Source organism: Castor canadensis, chromosome 5 (assembly GCF_047511655.1).
Source record: "Castor canadensis chromosome 5, mCasCan1.hap1v2, whole genome shotgun sequence".
NCBI lineage: Eukaryota > Metazoa > Chordata > Mammalia > Rodentia > Castoridae > Castor > Castor canadensis.
Window position 1 is genome coordinate 161,616,051 of NC_133390.1, and position 18,391 is coordinate 161,634,441.

Sequence of the window (18,391 nt, forward strand, 5' to 3'; positions counted from 1 at the left end):
TGCTATTATCCAGCTGCGACAGAGTAAGTCTCAGCTTTACCTCCTTTCTCCTCTTTATTTGTTTGCCACAATCCTCCATCCCTGTGGAAGACTGGCAAAGGATTCAGGCTTCATTTGTGTCACTTCCTCCCTCAGGTCCTTACCTGTAAGATAAAGAGGATAGTAATGGTGACCACTTCCTAGGGCTGTTGTAAAGACAACACTGGGCCATTATGGGGCTCAGTGTGCACGGCAAGGGGTGCTCAATGAGCACCAGTCTGCCAGGCATTGGGAGAAACAGACAGCACAGACTCAGCTCTGTGGAGTCCCTGCTTCTGAGAACATTGTCTTGGACAGGGTGGGAGCAGCTGGCCTTGGTTGCAGCTCACCCGCTCTGGGCCCCTGGACAAAGGTGCTCTGAGCCTCAGGGTCCTCACCCATCAAGAGAGACTGGAATAGCTCATTCCCTGGCAGGGTGATGAGAGACTAAGTGGTTCTTGTCTAACTTCTGTGAGTGCCTGGGGCATAAACAAGTCCTGTAAATGGCAGATGTGATTGCTACCTGTTATGGCTGGAGTGTGGGCGAGACACTGACCAGGGTCCTACCATAGGGCAGGAGCCCAGCAGCTCAGCATCCTAGATGTGCAATAAAAAAGTGGCGAGTTGTTCTTTGCATGGTTTTGTTTGTGCCAAACTGGGTTTTGAATTCAGGCACTGAAGTTTGAGCCACACATCCCCTAGCCCTGCATGTTTTGTTTGTTGTTTTTTTAAATAAAACTCAGGCTAGTTTGCAAGCAAGATTGCATTTCAAGCCAGGTGCCAGTGGCTCACACCTGTAATCCTAAGTACTCAGGAGGCAGAGATCAGGAGGATCATGGTTCAAAGCCAGCCTGGCCAAACAATTTGTGAGACCTTATCTTGAAAATGCCCAACACAAAAAAAGAGCTGGTAGAGTGGCTAAAATGGTAGAGTACCTGCCTAGCAAGAGTGAGGCCCTGAGTTCAAATCCCAGTACTGCCAAAAAGAAAAGAAAAGACTCAGAGAAGCCCAGGGAAGCTTTGAATAGGTATGGGTCACCCCCATACCCATGCTTTGAAACAGGAAGGAAAAATACTTATTTGTGACAAGGACAAAATGTTTGCTATTCAAAAATCAGGGAAAGTGACTCCCATGTAGTGAGACCAAACATATCTGTTTTGTAACAGTATCAAGTTTTGTGTCATGACATCCACTGGGGCAAGGCCAGGACAATGGAGCTGACCCTAGGGCCTCATTGCAGGTCCCCACCCTAAAATCCAAGTCAGTACTTTTGGACAGTTCCAACCTGTATAGGAGGACATGTCTTGGGACATGCAGTTGACCAGAACACTGGGCTGTCAAAGAAACATGAAAGGAGCATGGCATCATGACTCAGTAGATCCCATCCTCAAATAGAACTAAAATGCCATGTTGGTGACTGTCTTCTCGACCAGGGCCTGTTCCTCCCTCTGCCTTCCCTGACCTCCCCACCACCCCTTGACAACTTGATAGGACCTCCAGCCCATCCAGCATGTTTCAGGCCAGTATTCTGATTTCACTGTCTCCACATCCAAGTGCAGGCCATCATCCTTGATGGAATCCTTTCATCTCCTGACCACACTCCTTTTCCCAGGTCCAGCCTTGGAGGGGACTTGGGAAATGCTGGAGGTGAAGTGGGAGGTGGGCGGTAGCTGGGGAAGGTCTTCTTCCATCACCACCATGGCTCTGCCCAATGGCCCGGGCAGCAGGAACAGCCAAGAAAACAGAATCCACGGTGTTGCTGAGACTCAGGGCTCAGTCCCAAGACCTGCACTTTCTTCTGAGAAGCTTGAGCTGTAGCCCAGGAAAAGACGCTAGCATGCTGGGTAGTAACTGTGCTGTAACTGCTGGGATCTTGGAGAAGTCCAGGCGATGTAGGTAGCAAAGTCAGGGTCAGCCACAGATCCGAGGTGGTGGAAAGATGAAAACTGGCTGGTATAGAATCAACGGGTGAGACAAGCAGTGGAATCAGGAGTCAAGAGTGGGGGAAGGGCAGGAAAAGAAAATAGCAGGCAAACACAAAACCAGATGTCTGCATGCACTAGGGATTAGAGATGCAGATGGTCTCCCACAGCCAGGGCCCTTTGCTTTTTTCACTAGGAAAGTCCAAACAATACCATCATGTTAGCACACTAAGATCTTCTGCTCTGATTTTTTTAAGTTAAAAGAGTCTCCTGGTATTCTACATTTGCACAAGTGGAGGAACCCTTCCCCATACAGATGTAATGGTGCATAGGTGAGGATGGCGCATGGAGCACCATTTCTTTAACTACCCCCACTGTGGGCCCTCTGTTGCTCCCACACTTTGCTTTCATAAATAACGTTTCAATGCACAGCCTTAGTCCTCCACCATTTTGGCTATGTGCAGACACATTAGAGAATAAATTTCAGAAATTGTTCCAATAACTTAAAGAGTACATGGTTAATTTAGTACCTGAGTGCTTGCTCCCAATCTGTCCTCTTCCACCCCCTTCTGAGGTGGTCCCGATGTATAGTTATTGTCTGGTATCCCTGGGGAATTGGTTCCAGGAACCCTCTACCCAATGGATACAAAAATCTGCAAGTGCAGGTGGCATAGAATTGCTACATTTATATGCTCTGAATCTTATATGTGGTTTAGCCTAAAAGGAGGACCTACTCAAGTGTAATTGTGAAACTTACTAGTTTAAGACAGTGTAATCTTGCTCAGTGTGATGGTACACGCCTATAATCGCAGCTAGTCAGGAGACTGAGGCAGAAGGATCAAGAGTTTGAGGCCAGCACAGGCAAGGTTAATAAGACCTTGTTGTAAGAACAGAAAAAACAAAAGGGCTGGGAGCATGGCTCAAGTGGTAGAGCACTTTCCTAGCATGCTGTCTAGAGGCCCACATTCAATCCCCACTACCACCAAAAAAAAAAAAAAGACAGCGTAGCCTTCGTTAGGTTGCTGGTGGTGGAAAATGGTGGCATCTTTCTCTCAAATCCTACAGCGCACATAAGGAGTGTCTCCCCGCAAGACCTTTTTGAATTTGTATTCTGTAGATTTCAAGAAATAGCGTGTGAAAAAACAACAAACAGAAGAGATAAAATGTGTTACCAAGACCAAAAATATGCCTCACTATTTGTGCAAAAGCAAATAAATAACGTGTGCACACCCCCCCTTATATTTTCAACTGTCTCTAGATTGCTTCTAATGCCTGATACCATGCAAACTCCAGGTAAATAGTTACCTGGGAAAATGTCATGAAGAAATGTTCAGTGCAAATGTGATTTTCTTTCAAATATTTTGATCCATAAATTGGTTAAATCCATGGATGTGGGGCCCCTGGATACAGAGGAGAGCTGACTGTATTTAGGGAAAGGGTTCAAAAGGCATCATGGCAGTAGAACGGGGAGGGGGTGGTAAAGAATTTGACAGTGGTCAGAGAGAGGTCTGGCCTTTGTCATACTTCCCTATGAGGTCATCTCTAAGTCCTCGAAATGCCTTGCTTGATAGCAGTGTCTGTTTACCTGGAGGCATTGGGCCATGCGGGCAGTGTGAGAGAGTGACCCGTGGTGGGGACTTTTGTCATATGCTATCAGCTTAACCTCTGAAGACACTGAAGACTGAGGGCAGCCACATGGGCAGACAACCAGGTTGACAAAATCAAGTTCCGAGGCCTTGCCAAGCTTCCCTGGTTGGCAGAACTCCATGCATACTGTCACACTTCAATGCTAGGAAAGTAACCTGTCCCCGCTCCACGGGGACAGGGCAACTGGAAGCTCTGCATTTGAAAATATCCTGGGCTCTGCTCTATGTGCTCTTCCCTTGACTCATTTTTAGTTTGTCCCCTTTCACTGTCATAACCGTGACTGTGAGTATAACAGCTTTCAGTGAGTTCTGTGAGTCCTTCTAGTGAATTACTGGACTTACAGTCTCAGCAATGCGCCCCCCCCACCAAACGTGCAATTGGTGTCAGAGGTGAGGCTGCTCTCTTAGACAGTGACACCTCTCACTTCACAAGGGGTGTCCTGTTCCCCAATTTCTTTAATCACCAAACACACTGCTGGCCTTGGATGTTGAGTGTGAGGTCAGGGACACTCGAGTTCTGTTTTCTGTGGCCTGCTGGGTCACATAGGTCCTGTGCCCAGATGCCTCACCTCACTCCAGCTCTTTCTTGTCGGGGCTCCAAAGCCGACATTGGTCAGGAGTCCTGCCTGCAGACTGCAGAATCCACACTGGTTAGTTGGCTGGAATAGACCTGAGGCTGAGCTTCTCAGCTGGTCACAAACTAACCAGGTACAGGCCACACCAAGACACCAAAGCTCACCGTTCATGAGCACAGCTCCTGTTTTCCTAACACGAAAGCCTGTACTGACCACATGCAGGCTTTATTTTCTTATCATCGTTCCCTAAAATATTTGCATTTGTATCACATTTTATGTATGATAAGTAATCTAGGGATGATTTAAAGTACACAGGAGGATTGCATAGGTTACATGCAAATACTACCCCATTTTATATAAGGGACTTGAGCATCCTCAGATTTTGGTATCTGCAGGAGTGCTGGAACCCATCCTCTTCAGACACGAGGGATGACAGTGTTCTGTCATCTACCAGGACCAAAGTGTGTTTATAAGCTTTTTTGTCTTAACCATTTAAGATTGCAATTGTTATTTCATGTTCAGTCATCTGTTTGTGGAATGCCTCCAAGCCCACTGCTTCTCAAACTTCATGTGCCTTTGACTCCATGAGAATCTTAATAAAATGGAGATTCTGATGGAGTGGGTCTGGGGTGGGCTGAGAACCTCCTGGGTGAGGCCAATGCTGCTGGTCCTTGAACCACACTTTTGAGTATGGAGATCAGGTAAATGCACTGGAGTGAGACTTTCCTCAGTGCTGTCACCCTCTAGAACAGGGCCTGGCACCTAGGAGATGCACAGAAAATATTTGCCACATAAATGGATTTGGACCATAGATCAGACTTGGTCAAGCTCTTTGGCTTCTTCTGGCACTGTGTGAGTCACGGGTCACCGGAGTTCCCAGTGGTCTGGATCCTGGAAGAGAAACTGATTGACAATTCCCCCAAAGCCAGGTAGACTCAGAAAGTGACCCAGCAACATTGTTGAGATTAAGTAGTCAGTTTTTGTAGCATTGCTGGGTCCAGGTCTCAATGAAAACAGAATTCTAAGCAATTTATGAAAAGATCCCAAAAAGAGTCCTTTTCCCCACCCCTTTGGTGTGGGCTATGCTGAGTGACTTGCTTCCACATAGTAGAGTAACTTCACAATAGAGAAACCTGACCAACACTACATCAGTCAAGTAAAAGGTTAACGTCTTCAGTGATATTGTCTGTGTGTTTTAATGCACACTGCTATCACAAGTTACCGTAGACCGGGTGGCTCCAGCAGCAAATGCGAATCTTTTTCTTTGCAGTACTGGGGTTTGCACTCAGGGCCTACACCTTGAGCCACTCCACTAGTCCTTTTTGTGATGGGTTTTTTCGAGGTAGGGTCCCGGGAACTATTTGCCTGGGCTGACTGGCAGAACTGGGGTTGTAACTCAAGGCTTCATACTTGCTAGGCAGATGCTCTTATCAGTTGAGCCACTCTGCCAGCCATTTTGTGTTGAATATTTTCAAGGTAGGGTCTCACACACTATTTGTCCAGGCTGACCTCAAACCTTGATCCTCCTAATCTCTGTCTCCTGGCAAGCTAGGATTATAGGCGTGAGCCACTGGCGCCCGGCTCCAGAACCAATCTTGTATGGAAGATGCAGGACAAGGTCCAGGCTTCCATCCTCACGTATCTAGCACATTCATGGGCAGCTTGGGCTTTCAGTAGTTGAGGAGAAGCATCACAATACTGTGACTGGAGAATTAAAACTCCATCACAGAACACCTCCAACACAGACTCCTCCCACAACAAAAGGAACAGCAGAACTGGAACCCAGGCTCTTTTTTTTCTTTTTGGTGGTACTGGGGTTTAAACTTAGGGCCTCACACTTTCTAGGCAGGCACTCTACCACTTGAGCCACTCTGCCAGCCCACCCAGACTCTTAACCCATTCCTATCCACACCTTCCTGGCTCTTCCTGAGCTGCTCCCTACTTCTGAGTGCAGGGCTGGGAAGGCTCCTCCCCAGTCTCAGATGCCTGCATCCCTCAGTCTCCAACCCATCTTCCCAAGGCTTTGAATACCATGCCTGGTGCCGTACATCTTTGGTCCAGCCCCAGAGAAGAGATCCTGAAGTCTGAGCTGCCCCTCACAGTGGGCTTTGGCATGCCCTTTGTGTTAACTGGGTTTGGGAGGTTGCAGGCTGCTTGTGTGCCGAGGGACACCTGAGGATTTCTCTGGAGCCTGGAGCATAAATCCCCCCGCAGCATATCCAGCTAGGCTAGCTTCTCTAGCCCGCACAGCAATGCATGTAGTAAAACACAGCAGAACAGATGGCTGCTTTATGGACCAGAAAAAAATGATTTCCCACCTGGGGCCGCTAAAGAATCCAAGGCTCAATTCTCTGCTTTCCCTTAGAGAAAGTTTTCGTCCATCTCAAGTGATCTCATGGGACCAATAGCATAGACGTGGTGGCAGAAAATCAAGGGACAGGTGGGCTGTTTTAAAAGAATTCTCCTGACCCCAGATAGAGACATCCCCTACATCCCCCAGGCCCAATCAAGGCCGGCTTTCTTTCAGTCCCATCCCTCCACCCTCAGCTAGCTTTCTAGGACATGCCTTTCCATCGAAGTACTTTTCTAAGAACTTCCTCTGCCCAGTGTCATTTTAGGAGACTATTAATGACTGAATTAAAAACTTCAGACAAAAAATGTTGGCAGCTGGGTGCTGGAGGCTCATGCCTGTAATCCTAGCTACTCAGGAGGCAGAGATCAGGAAGACAGTGGTTCAAAGCCAGCCCAAACAAATAGTTCCTGAGACCCTATCTTGAAAAAAACCCATCACAATAAAAGGGCTGGTGGGGTGGCTCAATGTGTAGGCCCTGAGTTCAAACCCCAGTACCCCTCTCCAAAAAAAGTGTTGCCAGGAATTTGGCAGGACTAGAAAACTTGCTCACCTGCCCACTGCTGGCTGTCGGTTCAGGCTACTGTAACATTTTTCCATAGACTGAGTGGCTTACACAACAAACATGCCTCTCACAGTTCTGGAGGCTGAAGAGTCCAAGATCAAGGCACTGGCACAGCCAGTGTCTGGTGAGGGCTCTCTTCCTGGTTTGCAGATGGCCGTCTTCTTGTATCCTCTCAAGGCTGAGAGCAGAGAGGGAAAGGAAACTCTCTTGTCTTTTCTTTTACTCTCACTAATCCCATAATGAGGGCTGCTCCACCCTCATGACCCAATTACCTCCCAAAGCCCCCATCTCCAAACACCACATCTTTGGGGGTTAGGGCTTCAACATATGAATTTGAAGGAGCCCAGACATTTAGTCCATAGCAAAGTACAAATTGGGACAATCGTTGGAAGATCAGAGGTATCTGCTGACGTTGAAAGTATACAAGTTCCCCGACAAGCAATTCTACTTCTCAGTGTATACTCAACAGACACGTCTATGTGTGTTCAATGAAAGGCACATTCCGTATGTTCATAAAACACTTTTCCATGCTGGATGGAGTCGAAACATCCATTGCCAGTGGTTGAATAAACTGTGTAATGGTCACACAACGAGATCTTAAACAGCAATGCATATAAATGAACTATAAAACAACACAGAGGAAGCTCGCAAATGATGCCGAGCAAAAGAAGCCCAGCATGGAAGGGCACATTGCCATGCAATTCCATCAGGATAGGATTCAAGAACAGACAGAACTCATGCATGGAAGCAGGAGTCAGGAGGACGGTCAAGCTGGGGCTGAGCGGAACAGTAAAAGGAAGAGGACGCAGGGTCTGGGGGTTGTGTCTGTGCTCTGTGTCTTGATCCAGGGGTACTCACTCTGGGAACATCTGCCTATCTGGGTATTTTATGTGCTCATGTTACACTTCAAAAAAGTATACACAAAGCCGGACGCCAGTGGCTCAGCCTATAATCCTAGTTACTTGGGAGTCTGAGGCCAGAAGGATTGAGATTTGAGGCCAGCTTAGGCAAATAGTTCTTGAGACCCCAGCTCTAAAATAACCAGAGCAAAGTGGACTGGAGGTGTGTCTCAAGCCACAGAGATCTCAAACCCCAGCCCCGCCCTGCTACACACACACAAAAGTATACACCAGAAAAGTGCTCCTGTATTTATGAGACTCTTCATAGTCCCTTTGGATACTTAGGCTCACAATAAACAAAATCCCAATGTTAAGATTTATTCATCTGAATATATCAAGGCATTGTACTTTGTGTAGGCTGCTTACTATGGGATTGCTTGTGGTAATAAAAAATAACAAAACAGTACAAAACTATTTCCATATGTTAAAATATTGATACTGTACAGCCCTTGATAGGGTGCTGGTAGATCAGTGATGGCCCAGTCACAAAAAGGAATATTGTCCAGCCATGAGAAAGATTGGCGCATACCTGTGTGTGCAGACCTGAAGGATGTCCAACTAACAGTAGGTGGAAACAGGCTGCAGAATGTAGGAACAGTATTAACTTTCACTTAAAAAGATATAGGGCTGGTAGAGAGGCTCAAACGGTAGAGCACCTGCCTAGCAAGTACAAGGCCATGAGTTCAAACCTCAGTACTGCCAAAAAGGATATAGAGACATCTATGCTTATGTGTGCAAAGGAAGTTTCTAGGTGGTTGCCCAAGATATTGGAGTCAGTCACGTTACCACTGGAAAATGGAAGCAAAGGGTTGGTAAAATGAAAAATTTTTATTTTCTGGTACCATTGTGTACTATTTTGATATTGTTTTTAGAAAAGCAAATATTAATTTTTGGATTTTTCTTTTTAAAAAATATTTATGTTTATGTTTAACTAGTATAAATTCTATAAGTACATTATATTTAAATATTTTATATTTAGATATCACTTTTAAAAATAAAATTTAAAGATGTACTAGTTTCCTATCTTTGCTGTAACAAATTACCCAAACTCAGTAACTAAAGCAACATGAACTTGTTATCTTAGAGTTCTGTAGATGGGGAAGGTTATGCATTCCTCCCCCAGCCCAAGCTCTAGGGGAAAATTCGTTCCCAGGTCTTTTCAACTTCTAGAGAGTCCTACATTCCTGGGTTTGTGACCACTTCCCCCAACTTGAAAGCCAGCAGCATGGCATCGTCCCTCCTCTCTGACCTCTGCCCTGGCCTCGCATCTTCTCCCCTTGATCTGTCTGCCAGCGGGATGTTGATATCCCAACATGGGACAGAAGTGTGGGAGACAGCAGAGCCTTCAGCAGCCTGGGCCCCTGGACGACTGTAGAGCAGAGCTCCTCTCGCCCCCAGTCATCATTTGGACTTTATAAGAGCAGAAATAAACCACTTCATATTTTACCGCTGAGATTTGGGATTCCTCTCTGTAGGAACTACTGATTTTAGCTGATACAGAAACAGTAATAGCAAAGCATGAGACTGCAGACAGACTTACATGAAGTGCACTAAGGTATATAACTTGCTGCATGCTGGAGCAAAGAGTCAATAAATGGGAATTATTGTGACAATGAACACACTAGGCTGTCCTCTGCTTCCTCACCCAGAGCCCTCCCAATCTGCTATATTCCATTAACTCTTCCTTTCCCCCAGCAAGAAAATAGGCACCATCTCCACCATAAATAACCAAATAACCTCTCCTGAACAACTCCACGACATCTTGTTATTAGCGCTACAGTTCATTTGACAAGCGATCATGTGGTATGGTGAATTGCTACTTAAATATTTTCTTATCTAACTTCTCCTGAGTTTTATGTCTAACCTTCCTGAGTAGATCAGACTAGCCTAGAGGGCAGGAAACAGATATTATATGTCTCCGTATCACCTGCAGCTCAGTGCATGACTGAGGCAGGCCACCTAATGTGTATCTGGTGATTTGATTTGAAGTCTCTTGTCACGTAGCCTAATGTTCCAATCTGTTCCCCAGTAATGGGCTGCCCTAGGCCCTTTCACAGAGCTCCTCCAATTTATAGCCAGCTGTTACTTCTCTCACTCCCCTGCCTCTCCTTGTGCTGCACATGCTCAGTTGCCCCTGCTATCTCTTCTGTATCACTCTGGATCACAGAGCCCCACAAAGGATAAATCACCTTTCTGATCGGTCTGAGCTGTCTACTGGGGCTTCCATAGGTACCAGAAGTTAGATGGACAGTAAAATGTTAAGTCAGGCAGGTGGGAGCCCAGGGCATCTGGAAAGGAGACAGGACTTGAGGGGCCGAAATTTTAGAGGGCATTCGAGGGCCAAAGGGATGGAATGCCTGGCAGGTGGAGGTGACCTTTATTACAGTTAATATTTTAGTGAATTTCTCTGGCAACTTCCCATTTCAGGAGAGTCCAGGCATGGCTGAAGTCATGCAGGAGAAGGAGGGCAGAATGGAAAAGATGCCTTTGAGTCTCAATATTCCATGAATTGTTGTCACCATTATGAGTTCGATTGTGTCCCCCCAAAGACAGGCTGAACTCCTAACCCCCAGGATCTCAGACTGTGACCGTATTTGGAAATAGGGTCTTGATTGAAGCAATCAAGTTAAAATGGAGCTGTGAGGGTGATCCAAATCCAAATGACTGCTGTCATTATCTAAGAGGAAATTTACACAGACATGCACAGAGGTGGTGGTGTGGAGACAACTATGTGACAGTGGAAGTAGACAGAACTGATATGACTGCAAGTCAAGGGATGTGTGAGGCCACCAGAAACTAAGAAGAGGCAAGGAGAGGTCCTACCCAGCATCTCAGAGGTCATATGATCTGTGGACACCTTGATTCCAACTTCTTGCCTCCAGAACTCTGACACAATAAATTTCTGCTATTTTAAGCCACTTGGTGTGTGACACTTTCGTACACTAGCCTAAAGCATGAACACACTTCCTTTCTCTTTCCCATATGCACAAGTGGGCACCAGAAGGCGACCTCACAAGAGTAGGAAATTTTAGTTGAGATGGAAAAACAAAAGCCAATGGGTTTCAGTTCACAACGCAAAAGTCAGCTTCTCTCAGAGTTCCCAAACTAACTGCAGCTGCTCTGCGATCCTTTGGCAAGGAAAATGGTCAGAAGTGTTCCTGGGGCATTTGGTTCCTGGTTGCCAAGCACTTTTCTGGGGGGACTGTTCCAGACAGTTCAGATCCCTTGGGATTATTCCTGCCCACCCATGTGAGTCTCAGACGTGTGAAGGCTGCTGATGCCTGGTGTTCAGTGGTCTGGATGAACTTTTTTTCCCCTTAGAACATTCAGTTTTCCCAATCTATGTACCAATGGGAAGAGAAAAGAAAACTGACTCAATCCACCAAGTTTTACCAAGTGAACACTAGGTGCCAGCTGCTGTTGTGGATGCTGATACAACTCCATAAGCTTGGGGTAGATTAGTAAAACACACTACTCCAAATCCCCCACCTCTGTAAAACTTACGTTTTCATGGAGGAGAGATAGGCAACCAACACAAAAGGAAGTTAATGAGACAGAGAAGAGGTGCCAGTATTTATGGGAGAACAGGTTACAACCCAATCTTTATTTTGTGACTGAAATAGTCTCAGCCTAGCCATCAGGAATGGCTTCAGTGCCCTTTGGCCATGCCCATCTCTTTCTGAGTGCTTCCTCATTCTCCAGCACCACAATGCAAGCCTGGCTCATCTCTCTCTTTCCCCACCCTGGTCACCCACTTTGCCAAGGAATCATTGTTCCTTTTATTGGAAAATCGGACTTAGAAACCAAGATGTGGCACTGATGCCTATATGTGCCCATTGGTGTTGGGGTGTCATTGCCTCTGGGCCTTCTGAGAGGACAGAAGTAAGACAAGCACGTGGATAGACTAGCAAGATACACACATCAGATATTCAGCCATCTGTATACATACTAAAAACCATGGGTTGGCTGGGGGAGTGGCTCAAGCAGTAAAAGCACCTGCCTAGCAAGCGCAAAGACCTAAGTTAAAACCCCAGGGCCTCCAGAAAAAAAAGCAAAAACAGAATATGGGTTTATACGAACATTTTTTATTCAAATCCAACACCACACAGGGTTCATTCTAGCTCTTTCTTTTCTTTTTCATTTGTTTTTTTTCAGTGCTGGGAATGGAACCCAGGGCCTCACACATGCTAGGTAAGCACTCTACTACTGAGTTACAGCCTCAGCCCTCTTTCTAACTTTTTCTTTTTTTTCTGACAGAAAGACATATTTACTTTTTTGATCCTGGTATATACTTAGTTGCTAAACAGTAAGTACTGGTGTACAATTTTTTTTGTCTGCAGCCTTATACTCTCCGGTCAAAATACTGTTTTCCGAAGTTGCTTGGGTGAGTTCTTTTGTTCCCCACAACTTTCAGTGGTGTCTGCTTGTACGTTTGTAACTTAGGTTCATTTGCTTCCACTGACATGCCATATATCCTGGTTGGTCTTGAGTATTTATTTTTTGGGTGTGTGAAACATTACCGCAGCTCTAAGAGTCAGGGCTGTGCCATAAAATGTACTCATTACACCTGTGTTTTGAATTTTAACCCTCCTAACAGGCGTGTCATAGTATCTTGTGTGTCTTTAATTACCATTTTCTGTCAGACTTCATATGCTTGTTTCCCATCTTTATATCTTCTTTGGTTGAAATAGCAGATCAAGTCTTGTACCCATTTTCTAACTGGATTACTTACATGTTAATTCTGAAAGTATTTTCTCCATTTCGTGACTTGTCTTTTTCATTCTCTTAACAGAATCTCACAGATCGAAAGCTTTTTGGCTGGCGGAGTGGCTCAAGTGGTAGAGTACCTGCCTAGCAAGTGTGAGGCCCTGAGTTCAAACCCCAGCACCACCAAAAAAAAAAAAAAAAAAACCCAAACTTTTAATTTTTTTTTTTTTTTTGAGACAGGTTCTTGCTATGTTGCTGTGTTGCCCAGTCTGGCCTTAAAGTCATGGTCCTTCTGCCTCAGCCTTCCAAGTGCTGATTATAGGAGTGAACAACCAGGCCTGACAAAAGCTTTTGATTTTGATGATGTCCCTCTTACTCACTTTCTTTCTTTTATGGCTTATGTTTTTAGTGTAATGTCTAAGAAATCTTCACTGAGTCCTAAGTCATAAAGATTTTCTCCTATGCTTGTTGTCTGCTTGAGACAGTGGCTCACTCTTCATCTTAGACTCACAGTGCACACCAGGCTGGCCTTGAACTCATGATCCTCCTTCCTTGCCCTAGCCCTCCTGAGAACTAGGATTTCAGGCATTTGCTACCATACCCAGCTTCTCCTACGATTTCTTCTAAAAGTTTTGTCATTTCTTATACTTAGATCTCTAATTTACTCCGAATTAATTTTTGCATACAGGTGGTCAAAGTTCACCTTTTGGTCTAATATGTCCAATGGTACCAACACCATTTGTTGAAAGAACTATCCTTTCTCCCCTGAGTCACTTTCATATCTTTGTGTTTCTGGACTCCCTGTGTTCACGCATCTGCCTCTATGCTAGCACGTGTCTTGGCCCAGTGAGACTCACGATCCATAGTGTTCTTCCTTCAACCTTATTCTTCCTTTTCGGAATTGTCCTAACCACTCTTGCTCCTTTGATTTCTTTATACAGTTTGGAATCAGCTTGTCTTTATTTACAGAAAATCTTGCTGGAGTTTTGGCAGTAGCTATGTTAAATCTACAACTAAACCTGGGAAGAACTGTCACTTTGCTATCTTGGATCATCTCATTCTTGAACACATTCTTCTCCATTTATTTAGGTCTTGGATGTCATAGCACTTCGTAGTTTTTAGTTTGTACATTTTTGTTAGATTTACACCTAGGTGTTGTCATTTCTGGAATTATTGTAAATGGTGCTGCATTACTAATTTAAGTTTCTGATTGTTCTTTGCTAGTTTATGGAAATATAAATGATTTTCATGTGTTGACTTCCTATAATTTGGCTAGTTTGCTATACTTTGTATTAATGAATTTCATTTGTTAATCTTTTATAGAGAAATTTTGCTTCAAAATCTATAGGTAAAATCAACCTGTGCGTGTCTTTTTGGTGCCTTGTCAAGGTTTTAACTTTCCTTCCTTCCTTCCTTCCTTCCTTCTTTCCTTCCTTCCTTCCTTCCTTCCTTCCTCCCTTCCTTCCTTCTCCTCCTCCTCCTCCTTCTTCTCTCTCCCTCTCCCTCCCTCTCTGTCTCTCAGTGTCTGTCTATACCTCTCTCTGTGTCTCTGTCTCTCCATTTCTCTCACTCACACTCAATCTCTCTAACAGGGTCTCACTGCCTTTACCTTCTGAATGCTGGGATCACAGGTGTGCCCACTATTGAAGATGCTAAATCAAAACCTGACCAGAGCCAAGTGTAATGGTGCCTGGTAGAATAGTATGCAATACTTAAAGAGAATAAAGTTAGCCGGGTGCTGGTGGCTCACGCCTATAGTCCTAGCTACTCAGGAGGCAGAGATCAGGAGGATTTCAGTTCAAAGCCAGCCCAAGCAAATAGTTTGTGAGACCCTATCTTGATTAACAAAAGAGAGAGAGAGAGAATGAAGTTGACCTATACATTGCTTAAAATGGAAAAACCTGTAAGACATAATGAAAAAAAAAGCAACTTGCAGAAAAGTAAACAACTCATTTTTTAAATAAAATTTTATTTTGGGATTGGAACCTCATGGTTTTTTATAGGGAATGGATGTAGAAGCGCCCAAAAAGATCCCCCCTCGAATGCACTGGGCAGCACTTGAGTTCTTAGACCCGAGACAGAAGGATGGCTGCCTTGGCCTTGCGCTCTGGACAGACTTGCTCCAGCTCCCCACGTGCCCTCACCCTACAGAAGATGTGTCAAAGGACCCTCCCTCTAGAGCCTAAGCCCTCTTTCGAGACCAAGCCTTGTGCACCTGGAGCCAAGGTATTCCCCAGGGCCTGTGAGGGCCCCACCCCGGCATGTTGTCAGGAGTGGGGAGAAACCACTGTTGTGACCTCTGCCAGGCCCCACCTGTAGCCAAGGGACAGCTGCTGGAGGCAGGTGTAGAGTAACTGAGACGTCCAGGGTGGCGTCTCCTGCAGGTGTACACAAGGCCCTGGTGATGCACACAGAGCTGGGGGAGGACAAGAGGGTGGCCTCTCTGCCACATGCTGGCCAGACACTCTGGGGAACCCAGGAATTCTAGAGCCAAACCCGATTTTTCAGGTCTTTATGGAAATGTGTCCAGCTAGGAGAACAGGACATTTTTATTCAATCATTGACTGGCTGGATTTGCAAATAGTAGATATGTGAGGGACTGATGTTGAGTCTAACCAGCCTTGGTTTGACTCTTGTCCTGGCCCACCAGTGTCAGGGCAGGCCTGGTTAGTCACATGACTTCTGGCAAGCAGGCTCAGATTTGAGGAGAAACAGGTAAAAGAGGGTGTTATGGGCTGATCTGTGTATCTTCCAAATCCATATGCCTAGGCTCTAAGTCCCAGGTCTTCAGAATGTATTTGAAGAAATGAGTGAGTTAAAGGAAAGCCATTAGGATAAGCCCAGTCCAGTCCAAATGATGTCCTTATAAGAAAAGAGAATTTGAACACATACAGCGATATCAAGGTGATGCACACAAAGAAACAACCATGTGGAGAGGCAGCAAGAGAGACAACCATCCAGGAGCCAAGGAGAGAGGCCTTAGAAGAGACCTTGATCTCAACTTCCGGTCTCCTGAACTCAGAAAATAAATTCCTCCTGCGTAAGGCACCAGCCTGTGGCATTTTGTGACGACAACCCTAGCATGCTAATTGCAGAGGAGTGTAATTTTCGGCTCTATCGTCTCTTCTTATTTGACTTGTTTCTAATACACATGAATCCATGTATTATTTATGTAATTAAAAATGCATATTAAAATGTCCTCTTATCATGCTTGTCTTTCTGTTCTCCCCCCTAATTATGCACTGTGTGCATGTGCTGCCCTTTGGTTCTGCTAGCTAGTGGCTTTTCTGTGCTATTGTGGGATTATTCCCCATAATGAATTATTTTCATCTTTGTTGAATGATTCATTCGTGTCTGCTTGTCTTCAGTCTGTCCTTTTCTTCTTCTTTTGTTGTTCTTTTCATACCTCAAGTTGGATGCTTGATTCATTTGTCTTCGTTTTTCTTTTTCAGTGTGCTCTTAGCTATATCTCCTTACTTTTGACACATAGTATTTTTTTGGTTTTTTTTCTCAATGGGGTTTGAATTTGCAATTTTAAATTCCTTTTGTTCTCAAATAGAGTTGAGAAAGGGGTGTCAAATGTTCTATGTGGTTGGGTTTTTGTCTCATTTCTTCTTTTGTCTTACTTTCTGGTTGATCACTTGATAGTTAAAGGGGTCCCCATAACAAATCTATGATGGGGAAACCATTGAAATTTTCTTTATTAGTAATGGTTGACTTTTGAAAATGCTTCCTTAGGCGTCTCCATAGAAGGCATGCCTCTGCTTTCAGGATACACAATGCAGCATCATCCCTTACGCTGACCTACTACTGTCTATTTGATTCAGATCTTCTGCATGCGTCCCTCAGCAAATTGGGCCACCCTTTACCCAGTGTACTCAGTTTATTTTTCTCTCCTCAGCTGGCCTTGTACAAAGGTAATGTATCATTCCCATCTCTCCTCTTCCCACCTTGCCCTTGGTTGTTAGTTTGGATTAGGAACTAGCTCGGAGAAGATTAAGGTGGGAAAGTCACTGAGGGCTCCAACAGCCCAGGTTCCCACCACCCTGAGGCTTATGTCTGGCCCAGGAGTGACCTTCTTTAACTCACCCAAGTCCACCCCTGCCCTAAATCTCCATATTTCCAAGTAAAGAAATATGTTGATTGGACCCTCCAAGACCTGTCACTGACTTTTTTAGCATCCTGCTCCCACTTGAGATCTGGTGCCAGGGTTAGGGGTGTTGAGGATGTCTATGAATCAGTTGCAAATATCTCTGCGTCTGGAAGACACCTTGGCCAACCTGCTCTGATCTGCCAGACTCATTACAGATGCCATGTTCTTCTGTTGTTTACCCTGTCACTCTGTTTGCTCACCTGAGAGGTGCTGGGAGGACCACAGTGACTTCCTGCTGCCATCTTTTCCTCTACACATCCATTCACACCAATGCGATGGAAGTTGCTGCCTGCTGCAGAAGCTGAGAGCTGGATCCTCACCAAATTAAGAATGGTGTTGAATTGTCTGAGTCAAAATAAAAGCTCTTACCTTTCCTTTGTGGATCCCTAGTTCTCCTCAAAGTCATTCTGAAACTGGAGTTCAGCAGGAGGCTGGGATGCCACTGAAGGGAACAGGCATGGCATGTGTCAAGATGGGATTGACAGTGATTATGGTGGCTTCAAGTCCCAAATCTCAAGGAGAGAAAGATGCTCCCAACTGTGTCTCATACAGGCAGCTCCACAGAATCAGGCTGTATGCTGTGGTAATGGGCCTTTATTTTCCTGGACCAGATTAGAGAGTCACTGAGATGTATATGGTATCTCAAATTTTCTTTGCTTTGCCTTTAGTTTTTACCTTCCTCTTTCTCCTCCCGTTTCATTCTGGTACTCCTCCTCCTGATGCTGTAACAAATATGTAAGCACCAGTGTCTAAAGGACAGGATGTAATTTTAGGATTCCTCTTTCCTCCAGCTAAGACCTATTAGCCCTTTCTTTATAATTCTTATCTCTTCATAGACTTTTACAAAACATCTATTTTTACGAACTATTCAGTCATCTAGAAGGGGCTAGAGGGCTTAAATTTATCTGATACTAGACCTTTCAGAATATCTATTTTCCATACGGGGACTAGCCAGAGAGCACCCTATCAGGTTTTTCTAGTTGACTCCAAAGTTCACTGAAAGCTGGACATGTGGCTCAAGTGGCAGTACGCCTGCCTAGCAAGCGCAAGGCCCTAGGTTCAAACTGTAGTACCACCACACAAGAAAACAAAAACAAAAAGTAAGAGAGCAAATTTTCCTCAAATCAAAGGTCTTCAGGGATCACAAATAGGTCAAGCTGATGAGCAGACACATGTTCATGGTGGCACCATTTCAGCTGGCGAATGGATTGCTGACCATCTTTTGTCAGGATAGCCTAATGTCCTCTTAAACGCTTTTAATTTTGTGCCACATATTACTCATGGAAAGTGAGTATGCCATTCTAGACACCTTGGAATGTATCATAGGGTTTGAAGGCCAAGAACCACAAAATCTGGGGCTGGTTTGTTGTTAATGGTTGTTGGGGTGGTCTAAGTGTTCCTTGGTTCTAAGATTAGGATGCTGCTCCAGGTTCAGTAAAAGAACCACAAAGAGCAGGAAGATGGTAAAGAATGATTTATTAGCAAAATGGAATTACTCCTTCAGTGGGGAGGTAGGCAATTCAGGTAAAGATTGACTTCATGTAAACTGTCAGGGC